The following is an 11517-nucleotide window of genomic DNA, read 5'->3' as shown; positions in this document are numbered from 1 at the left end:
CCTCCTTCTTTTCATCCTCCACCACCATGTCACCAGGGTGACCGTGGTCTGTGATGCAACACCCACATAATTTTTTTAAAGGGTGTTTATGATGCCTGTAAAAGAAAAAATTATACAGTAAGTTCATGTATACCACCCAGGGGTAAATGTTTGTCAGCCCATACACTTAGTGCATGGGCATTAAAAGTATAGGAGGCCCGCTCCTTTCTAATGGGAGCATTTTTTTATGAGGCCCTCCTCCACGTCTCTTCCAAGGGGCATTGAATGCCTCCCAATTTTTGGCAGCCCTTGCATTCACTGCATAGGCCAACACAATGGGAGACCCACTTCCTAATAATGGGAACATGGTTTTGAGGAGGCCCTCTGACCTCCACATCTTTTACAAGGGGCATTGGAGTGTCTCCAAATTTTTGGCACTTCCATTCACTGCATGGGCCAACACAATGGGAGTCCCATTTCCTAATAATGGGAACATTGTTTTGAGAAGGCCCTCTGACCCCAATGTCCCTTCCAAGGTGTATTGGAGTGCCTCCAAATTTTTGGCAACCCATGCATTCACTGCATAGTTCAACACTATGAGAGACCCACTTCCTAATAATGGGAACATTTTTATATGAGGCCCCCTACGTCTCTTCCAATGGGCATTGGAGTGCCTCCAAATTTTTGGCAAGCCTTGCATTCACTGCATAGGCAAACACAATGGGAGACCCACTTCCTAATAATGGGAACATTGTTTTCAGGAGGCCCTCCTCTAAGACTCTTCAAGGGGGTATTGGGGTGCATCCAAATTTTCAAAGTGGTATTGGGGTGGGTCCAAATTTTTGGCAGCCCTGCCACTCACTGCATATGCAATAACAGTATAGGAGACCGATTCTTTAGTAATGGGAACAATAAAACATAGCCGGCTGATGGCTCTCTTAAAATAGTGAGGGCCGACTTCTGTCCCTTTCAGAATAGTAAAGGTCGCCTGATGGCCCTATAAAAATAGGCTTTGTGACTTTCAGAGTCCCTCCTTCATAAATGAAACACGTTGTGTCTGATGACATCTCACACACCACATGGCCAGGTAAGGTTGTAAAATGTTAAAATGACATTTCCTAGTGAATGCATTTGTCAAGGTTGAAAGGAATGCAAAAGTAAAAAAATGCATCAAAAACGCTATGTGTGTACATAGCCCAAGGTGTGGAGGAGCATTTTTGTTTTTAGTTATTTATTTTGCTTTATATACACATCATTACCCTGGAAAGGATGTCCCTTAACATATTTCCCAGGAAAATCCATTTTGGTTTCGTTTTGGTAGGTTTTATTGTGAGTCCGTAAAAGTGGCGTAATACCTCTGACAACGTTGTTGACAGAAGTGACCTGGTAGTCAGAAATGCTTCCAGGGGTCTTCCCCATGCTGTCCCCATGTCATTTGAGCACTGTTCCTATCAATTTGGGCAATTTTTAGGCCCTATGCAGACCGCCGGGGGGGAGCCGCCTGAAAAATGCTCGAGTTTCCCATAGACTTACATCAGGCTCATTGCTCGGGTTGAGCACCCAAGTATTCCAATGTGCTCAACCCGAGCATCGAGCACCCGAGCATTTTAGTGCTCGCTCATCACTAATAATCATGTATAGATATTTTTACTTTTCTAACTTTTTATTACATTTTTCGTAAACCCCTATTAATTTGTTATGAAACGGCTTTAATTACCAGACAATTTTTTTGCTATTGTTTTTTATTATGCACATTTCATTAGCCATAACTTTTTATTTTTTAATGATGTAGCTGATATAATAATAGCAAGGCATTGTTTCACACTGCATGCACAATTATTAGGCAATTTGTATTTTTGATTATTAATTCTATTATTGAACAACTACAGTGCTGACTGTTAATCCAAAAGATTAATAAACCTGAGACCTAAATATTAAAGAAAGTAAAAGAGAGGTTTTGTCTTTCTTACAAGAATATCTTTGTGTGCAGAATTATTATGCAACTAAATGGAAAACATCTTTTTCCATCTCAATTGTTTATTTTCATCTATTAAAGTGAGAATGAAAACTAAACAACTCAAAATGTAAAAAATTACGTTCATGACATTTCAAGAAAAAAATATTAGTGAACAATATAGCCACCTTCTTTACAATAACTGTCACAAGGCTACAATCACATGATTAGCTTTGGGTGTTGCAGAATTCCGGCACTTTTTATATAAATTGGGTTACTTACGTCTTTTCATTGTGTTTGTGTGTGTGTTTTTTAACATGCTTTTTTATCGCGCTTTGATGCTGTGGTTTTTGTCAATGTATGGTCTGTCATTCTGTAAAAAAAGCGGCCTTGTTTTTGAAACTTCCTGGTACTTTGATTTCACTGAATTCTATTGCTATTAGTGTTGAGCGAGCACTAAAATGCTCAGGTGCTCGAAGCTCGGGCTGAGCTCACCGTGATAATCGGGTGCTCGACCCAAGCAACGAGCCCAATGTTAGTCTATGGGAGACCTGAGCATTTTTGCGGTGGCACCTCCGGCAGTCTGTAGAAAGCCTAAAAAGTGCCCAAAACGATAGTGACAGTGTTCAAATGACATAGGGACAGCATGGGGATCGCCCCAAGATGCATTTCTAACCCCCAGGTCACTGCTGTCAAAAACGTGGTCAGAGGTATTAAGCCACCTTTACGGGCTCACAATGAAACGTTCAAAAGCGAAACTGAAACGGTTTTCCTGTGAAATATGTTAAGGAACTTCCTTTCCAGGGTAAAGACTTGTGTATAAGGTAAAATAAATAACCAAAAACAAAAATACTCCTCCACACCTTTGGCTATGTTCACAAGTAGACCAGCACTAAACACAGGTGACAAACACTTGCCTGGATTCTGCAGCTGTGCAGGGTGTTTAACAGAACCAGCATTTAATTGGTTAAAAAGTTTGTTCCAATGTCTAAGGCGACTTCCTATATTGAAAAGGTTAAAAATGAGGTAAAACTGTTTGGCTGTTGAACTAGTGCAAACTTCATTTCTTCCCAAGCTTTTTGTCCAGGTTGTTCTTGATGGCGTCTAGGAAGTCTGTGGTGTTTACAAAATGCTCATTGAGTTTGACGTTGCTTAGACCATGAATGCAGCCAGATAAATCTTTTGTCATTACACCGCTCTCTACCGTCTCAACACAAACCTTCTCCAGTTTCAAGGAAAAGTCAATTAGATCCTGGTTTCCATCCAGCTTTCCTCTGTGTTCCAATCCCTGAGTCCATGCAAAGATGCTGGCAATGGGATTTGTACTTGTGGGACGACCCTTCTGATGTTCCCGGTAATGACGTGTAACTGTTCCATGAGCAGCTTCTGCCTCAATGGTTTTTCCATCTGGGCACGCCAGGACAGATGTCATTAATCCAATTGAACCAAATCCTTGTGCAAGTAAATCTGACTGGACATCTCCATCATAGTTCTTGCAAGCCCAGACAAAGCCTCCAGAAGACTTGAGAACTTGAGCTACCATATCATCAATCAGCCTGTGCTCATACCATATGTTCAATTTATCAAACTGTGGCTTGTAATTCTTTGCAAAGATCTCCTGGAAGATGTCCTTGAACCTGCAATCATAAGCCTTCTGTATGGTGTTCTTTGTGCTCATGTACAGAGGCCATTTCTTCTGAATAGTATACTGGAAGCAGCTATGTGCAATGCCAGAAATAGACTCATCAGTGTTGTAAATTCCCATGCCAACACCTCCGGCAGGAAAGTCATACACTTCCCATTCCTTTGCTGCTGAGCCATCTGCTGGATTTTACACCATCTTGAATTTTCCGGCTCGATCAACGACAAAGTCTGAGGCCTTGTACTGATCACCATGCGCATGTCTGCCAATAGTGATCGCCTGTGTCCATCCAGGCACCAGCTGTGGAATGTTCTTGCAAATGATTGGCTCACGGAAGACTGTTTCACCCAAAATATTCCGGATTGTTCCATTGGGACTCTTCCACATCTTCAGCTTAAACTCTTCGACTCTGGCCTCATCAGGAGTGATTGTGGCACACTTCACAGCAACACTGTACTTCTTAGTGGCCAAGGCAGAGTCAATAATGACCTGGTCATTGGTTCGGTCATGATATGGAAGTCCAAGATCTTAGTATTTTAGCTCAACATCAACATTAGACAAGATCAAATTTTCCTTGATGAACTCCCAGATAATACGGGTCATCTCAACCCCATCCATTTCCACCACTGGGTTAGCCACCTTGATACGTTTGTCTGCATAGTTCCTCTGCTGCTGGGTTAGGGCAGGAGCAAGGGCACCAGGGTTTTTGCCCAGCACTGCTGCCAAGGACTTGCAGATGGAGGTGAAAGCTCGGAGTTAGCCGGCTATATTTCCGTACAACAGGGAGAGACGGGAAGACGGTCACAGGGCTGGGGGTGTACAGGAGAAACCGCAGGGTCTACACTTCGCGCCGCTCTTCACCCCCAAACCGACCTGCTTCAAGCCAATCATTTGCAAGAACATTCCACGCCTGGTGCCTGGATGGACACAGGTGATCACTATTGGCAGACATGTGCATGGTGATCAGTACAAGGCCTCAGACTTTGTCGTTGATCGAGCCGGAAAATTCAAGATGGTGTAAAATCCAGCTGATGGCTCAGCAGTAAAGGAATGGGAAGTGTATGACTTTTCTGCCGGACGTGTTGGCATGGGAATGTACAACACAGATGAGTCTATTTCTGGCATTGCATATAGCGGCTTCCAGTATGCTATTCAGAAGAAATGGCCTCTGTACTTGAGCACAAAGAACACCATACTGAAGGATTATGATTGCAGGTTCAAGGACATCTTCCAGGAGATCTTTGCGAAGAATTACAAGCCACAGTTTGATAAATTGAAGATATGGTATGAGCACAGGCTGATTGATGATATGGTAGCTCAAGTTCTCAAGTCTTCTGGAGGCTTTGTCTGGGCTTGCAAGAACTATGGTGGAGATGTCCAGTCAGATTTACTTGCACAAGGATTTGGTTCCCTTGGATTAATGACATCTGTCCTGGCGTGCCCAGATGGAAAAACCATTGAGGCAGAAGCTGCTCATGGAACAGTTACACGTCATTACCGGGAACATCAGAAGGGTCGTCCCACAAGTACAAATCCCATTGCCAGCAACTTTGCATGGGCTCGGGGATTGGAACACAGAGGAAAGCTGGATGGAAACCAGGATCTAATTGACTTTTCCTTGAAACTGGAGAAGGTTTGTGTTGAGACGGTTGAGAGCGGTGTAATGACAAAAGATTTGGCTGGCTGCATTCATGGTCTAAGCAACGTCAAACTCAATGAGCATTTTGTAAACACCACAGACTTCCTAGACGCTATCAAGAACAACCTGGACAAAAAGCTTGGGAAGAAATGAAGTTTGCACTAGTTCAACAGACAGACAGTTTAACCTCATTTTTAACCTTTTCAATATAGGAAGTCGCCTTAGACATTGGAACAAACTTTTTAACCCATTAAATGCTGGTTCTATGCTCACAAGTAGCATTTTTTATGCGTTTTTGCTCTTTTGTATTGCTTTCAACCGTGACAAATGCATTCACCGGGAAATGTCATTTTAACATTTTACAACCTTATCTGGCCATGTGCTGTGTGACACATGAATACAGTGCTGAAAAGACATGGGAACAGCATCGGGAAGACCCCTGGAAGCATCTCTGACACCCAGTTCACAGCCTAAAAGTGTGCATATCAGAAGTGATCCTTGCCGCATCAAAAGATGCAGACTTGCAACTATCCCCATGCAAGTCCTTGTCGCAGGGCAGTGTTCAATTGTACCTCCCCCATTAATTGCAATGCAAGCGCAAGTATGCAGCCTGCCACCCACCCACCCCCAGGCTGCAATGCCATACTGCTTGCTTGCTTGCACTTTAAATTGGGCCTTTTAGGCATGCGGAGGTGGAATCTGGCCACCACGTCATGGCTGCGTTGGCGGCCTGGTATCCATACTCAGTCCTCAGCCGCCCGGCGGCCGGGTGTCCACGCTTGGTCCCCAGCCACCTAGGGGCGGCCGGGTGTCCATAAACGGTCCCCAGCCGCCCCGATTTGAAGGACAGCCTGACCACAAATACGTGGACAAGTGAATGTGGCCAGGGATGGTCCATCTGACTGACGCCTTCACACTGGGTTAATATTGTGGAAGCCAGGACACAGTTGGACAATGGGATGCAACACGTCCTCCAGACATAGAGGATTGTGCGTCCTGGGTCAATCAGGCTTCAACACAAAGTTCAGAAGGTAGACAGCAGCAGTGGTCGGCCTCCTACACAACGAGTAAATTATTCATGATCATGAGGCCATCCATCTCCTTAGGTTTCTGTTCCTTGGAATGCAAGCGCATGTATGTAGTAGCGACTAGGCCTGAGGTGGTCAGTGTTTTGGCGCATATCCTACCTCCTCCGAAGCTTGCTGGATGTTTTCCTGCTACTATCCCAGTTCTATGATTCCCGTTTAAACAAAGCTTCAGGTGATGAATGATGGATGAGGTGGTGGCAAAGGAGAAAGAGCAGGAGGAACAGGGACCATTCACATCAATATCAGGCCAGTCAACCACACATGTCTTGTAGGGTATGTTTCTGTTCCAAAAGGAGCGGTTCGGCTACACAGTTATAGGGCATACAGTGAGTGCAATGCCTACCAAAAATTTCGAGGCACTCCAATGCCCTTTGGAAGTGACATGAAGGTCAGAGGGCCTTAACTAAACCATTTTTTCCATTTATAGCAACTTGGTCTCCTGTACACTGTTGGCCTAAGCAGTGAATGGAAGGCTTTCCAAAAATTATGAGGAACTGCAATGCTCCTTGAAACAGACGCGGATTACAGCGTACTAAAAACCTTCTACCCATTATTGGGGAGTGGGTCTCCCTTAGTTTTCGTCTATGCTTTGAAAAGCAAAAGCAGACAAAAATTAGGAGGAAATGCAATGGCGGTTGGAAGAGTCGTGGAGGTTAGAGGTAATTAAAAACAACATTTCAATGCCCCTTGGAAGAGCTGTGGAGTTCAGAGTGGTTTAAAAAGACGGTTTTAATGCCCATTGGAAGAGTGGTGGAGGTCGCAGTGGAATAAAAAGACAATATCAATGCCCCGTGGAAGAGACGTGGAGGTCACAGTAGCTTAACAAGACGGTTTTCATGCCCCTTGGAAGAGCTGTGGAGTTCAGAGTGTTTTAACAAGATGATTTTAATGCCCCTTGGATGAGACGTGGAGGTCACAGTAGCTTAACAAGACGGTTTTCATGCCCCCTAGAAGAGCTGTGGAGTTCAGAGTGGTTTAACAAGACGGTTTTAATGCCCCTTGGAAGAGACGTGGAGGTCACAGTAGCTTAACAAGACAGTTTTAATGCCCCTTGGAAGAGTGGTGGAGGTCGCAGTGGAATAAAAAGACAATATCAATGCCCCTTGAAAGAGTGGTGGAGGTCACAGTAGCTTAACAAGACGGTTTTAATGCCCCTTGGAAGAGCTGTGGATTTCAGAGTGGTTTAACAAGACGGTTTTCATGCCCCTTACAAGAGCCATGCAGTACAGCATATTAAAAACCTTATTCCCATTATTGGGGAGTGAGTCTCCCATAGTCTTTGCCTATGCCTTCCAAGCAAAAGCTGCCAAAAATTAGGATGGAGGAACTTGCAATGCTGGCAACACGGACCACGGTTACCCTGGTGGTATAGTGGTGGAGGAGGCTGAGGATAAGGATAAGAGCAAAATACAGCCGAAATGAGGAAGCGTATACCCATGTTTGGGTGTGAAGGGGTGCATGGGAATACACCTCCCGAAATAACACAGTGGATTTGACTTTATGTTACTCTGCTGTCATTTGGTGGTGATGAGAAGTCTGACCCAATCCAGCCCTTGTTCATGTTGATAAGGGTCAGCTTGTCAGCATTCTCAGTTGACAGGCGAGTGCGCTCATCAGTTATAATTCCCCCAGCGGCACTAAAAACACGCTCCGATAACACGCTAACGGCAGGGCAGGCCAGGACCTCCAAGGCATACAGAGCGAGTTCATTCCAAGTGTCCAACTTTGATACCCAATAATTAAAAGGCACAGAGGAATCACGGAGGACGCTGGTACGGTCGGGAAGGTACTCCCTCACCATCTTTTGAAACTTTCCACTCTTTGTGAGATTACCCCGCGCCTCAGGGCCTGCAAGCTGGGCGAGTCTCAGAAAACTGTCCCAGATCATTGACAGTGTTCCCCTGCCTCTGCTGGATTGGAGTTGCGTCTCTCTTGCCTGTACACCTTGGTTGGGCAACGAACTGTGACCTCTGCCGCTAGCGTGTTCAGATGGGAATTTTTTTAACAGTTCTGCAGCAAGGGCCTTCTGTTACCGCCCCATTTTGTAGACCTCTACATCTCAGGCATAAGAGAGTGAAAGTTCTCCTTGTAGCGGGGGTCTAAAAGTGTCACCAACCAGTAATGACTGTCACCCAACACTTTGACAACACGAGGGTCACTCTTAAGGCAGCGTAAAATAAAGTCAGTCATGCGTGCCAGACTGGTAACGGGCAAGACTTCCGTGTCCTCACCAAGATGACCATGCTCTCCTCCTCCTCCTCACCCCAGTCTTCAGGCCACCCATGCTGAACCGATGGTATGACAGTTGTACAGGTACTACCGTCTACAGCGCATGATACCAGCTCCTGGTCTTCCTCCTCCTCCTCCTCTCCCTCATTGTCCCCAATGCATGTTGGGATGAAATGAGGCTGGGCTGTGTATAATCGCCCGTTATGGCTTTTTGATCCATCTCATCATACTCTGGCTGCAATGTCTCCACCTTAATTCTCTACAGAGAGCATTGCAAAAGACAGACAAGTGGGATGCTGACGCTAATGATGGCATCATCGCCACTCACCATCTTGGTGGACTCCTCAAAGTTTGTCAGGATGGTACATATGTCAGACATCCAGGTCCACTCCTGAGGTCTTATGTGTGGAGTCTGACCTGAATATCGATGGCCTTGTTGCAGCTGGTACTCCACAACTGCTCTCTTCTGCTCACAAATCCTTTGCAACATGTGGAGGGTAGAGTTCCAACGTGTGGGGACATCACACAACAGTCGGTGTGCCGGAAGCTGCAAACGCTGCTGCAACACAGCAAGGGCAGCGGAAGCTGTAGCCGACTTCCGAAAATGAGCTGACAGGCGGCACACTTTGACGAGCAGATCTGGCAACTCGTGGTACGATTTAAGAAACCACTGAACCACGAGGTTAAGCACATGAGCCAGGCATGGTACGTGTGTGATCTCGCCTTGCCTCAGAGCCGCCACCAGGTTATGGCCATTGTCACACACGACCATGCCTGGATGTAGGTTCAGCAGTCTCAGCCACAGATCTGCCTGCTCTTTCACAGCTGTCCACAATTCACAAGCAGTGTGAGGTTTATCACCTAAGCTTATGAGTTTCAGCACAGCCTGTTGCCGCTTGGCTGAGGCAGTACTGCAGTACTTCCAGCTTGTAACTGATGTGGTGATACCTGAGATGGAGGCTGAACATGAGGAATAGGAGGAGGATGATGCGCAGGAGCTGTACAATGTGGGGGCAACTCTGACTGACATAGGGCCCTCAATCCTCTGTGTGTGGAGGATGTGTTCCGTCCCAAGGTCCGACTGGGTCCCGGCTTCCACTATGATTACACAGTGTGCCGTCAGCAAGATGTACCGTCCCTTGCCACAAACACTTGTCCATGTGTCCGTTGTCAGGTGGACTCTCTCAGTAACTGCATTGTTAAGGGCACGCAGATGTTTTGGGACACGTGCTTGTGAAGTGCGGGAATGGGACACCGGGCAAAATATTGTTGGCTGGGGACCGAGTACCGAGGGACGGCCACCGCCATAAGGTTGCGGAAGGATTCCGTCTACACCAGCCTAAAAGTCAGCATTTCCAAAGCAAGCAGTCGCGAAATGTGTGAATTTAGGACTGTTGCCAGTGGGGCGTTGGCTGCGAATTTGCGCTTTCATTCAAAGCTCTGGGATATGGAGAATTGAACGCTGCGGTGGGACATGGACGTGGACGTTGATGCTGTTTATTGAGAAACTGCCATAACAAGTGAAGACTGAGAGGAGGGGGCATCTTTGCATGCAGTATAGACAGGGGATTGCCTTGCACGCACAACAGGGGGTTCTCTTACATGCACAACAACGTAAAAAGCAGTGTTGACACCCGCTGACACTGGTCGTGGACCCTGGGGTTTGCCCCACAAAGTCTGGTGCTTTGCTGACATGTGCCTGAGCATGCTGGTGGTGGTCAGGCTGGTAGTTTTGTCACCTGATAATGCTGGCATGGCTGGTGGCAATAATGGCCCTTTTGGGGATATCAGCAGAGTCTTTAAAAAAATTTGAGACTCTGGAAGACCTACCGGTTGTACTGGCAACTGCCCTCATGATGGTGTTACGGGGAACTGTTGCCCGCCTTCTGTGTGCGGCCACCACACTGCTCCCTCCCCCTGTGTGCTGCTGGCCTCGCTCTGCGTGTCCTCCTGCCACGTTGGGTCAGTTACTAGATCATCCACCACCTCCTCCTCTTCCACTTGCGCACCACAATCCTCCTCCTCACTTCGTGACAATTTGGTCTCGTCATCGTCCACCTCTTGTGACAAATTGCCGGCGTCGACTTCCTGTGGCCGTGGCTGTTCAAATATTTGGGCATCGCTGCATGGGATCTCCTCTTCCACCACTTCAAGCGGAGCAGGCGAGGGGCACAGATATGGAAATGGACCAGTGAACAGCTCTTCAGAGTGTCCAACTGTGGGACCTGTTGCTGTCTGACGACACTCGGCATGGTGGGAGGAAGGAGCATCAGGGTGAGGAGGAGGATGCGGTCGAGACTCACGGATACTAAGAGTTGACCGTGTGGAAGACAGACCGGAGGTGGTGGTGCCCAGGTATCTGGAAGTATTTTCTGCTCTCCAATTAATAACCTGTTCACACTGATCAGTACGCAATACTGTTGTAGTGTGCTTCCCTAGTAATTCGGTCAAGAAGTGGGAGCGAGAAGATGTGGCTGTTGGTTGTGGCACCTTTTCACCTTGGCCACGGCCCCGTCCTCTACACGCACCATCACCAGAACGTCCAGTACCATGTCCCTTGCCACGCACCTTGCCCATTGTAAATGAAGTAAAATAGCTTACACTCTCACTATCAATGGAAAAAGGGTAATAGAAAGGAGATTAGAAACATGGAAGAGGAAAACCACAGTTCTATTTCTCTGGCCTGCACCAGAATCTTTTAAACAGATATATTTGTGTCTGATCACTGAGCGAGACACTCAATTTGCCCATCCAGCTAAAATAAATTACAGTGGAGAGACCCAGTAGATCCAAATTTACATCTGCAAGAAAAAATGGGTGTAACGGGTCTGGGAGGTGGAACCTCTGAAGAACTATACAAAGGGGCAGTCCTTGTAAGGAAGCGGGTGGCTCCCAGGGCAGGTAGTCACGGCAAGTGACAGGGACAGTCTCTGGGTAGAAGGGCAGGAAGTCACGGCAAGTGACGGGGACAGTCTCTTGACAGGTG

General features: G+C 46.6%; 2 pseudogenes; one reads left to right on the top strand and one right to left on the bottom strand.

Moving 5' to 3' along the window:
- Window positions 1–2822: 2822 nt before the first annotated feature.
- On the bottom strand, window positions 2823–4284 carry LOC141165895 (isocitrate dehydrogenase [NADP], mitochondrial pseudogene; annotated as a pseudogene).
- Window positions 4285–4461: 177 nt separating this feature from the next.
- On the top strand, window positions 4462–5475 carry LOC141165896 (isocitrate dehydrogenase [NADP], mitochondrial pseudogene; annotated as a pseudogene).
- The last annotated feature ends 6042 nt before the right edge of the window (window positions 5476–11517 follow it).

This window comes from Phyllobates terribilis, unplaced genomic scaffold (genome assembly GCF_046119375.1).
Source record: "Phyllobates terribilis strain yellow unplaced genomic scaffold, ASM4611937v1 Scaffold_11__3_contigs__length_659146591, whole genome shotgun sequence".
In the NCBI taxonomy this organism is placed as follows: domain Eukaryota; kingdom Metazoa; phylum Chordata; class Amphibia; order Anura; family Dendrobatidae; genus Phyllobates; species Phyllobates terribilis.
This window is presented reverse-complemented; position numbering and strand designations above follow the sequence as displayed.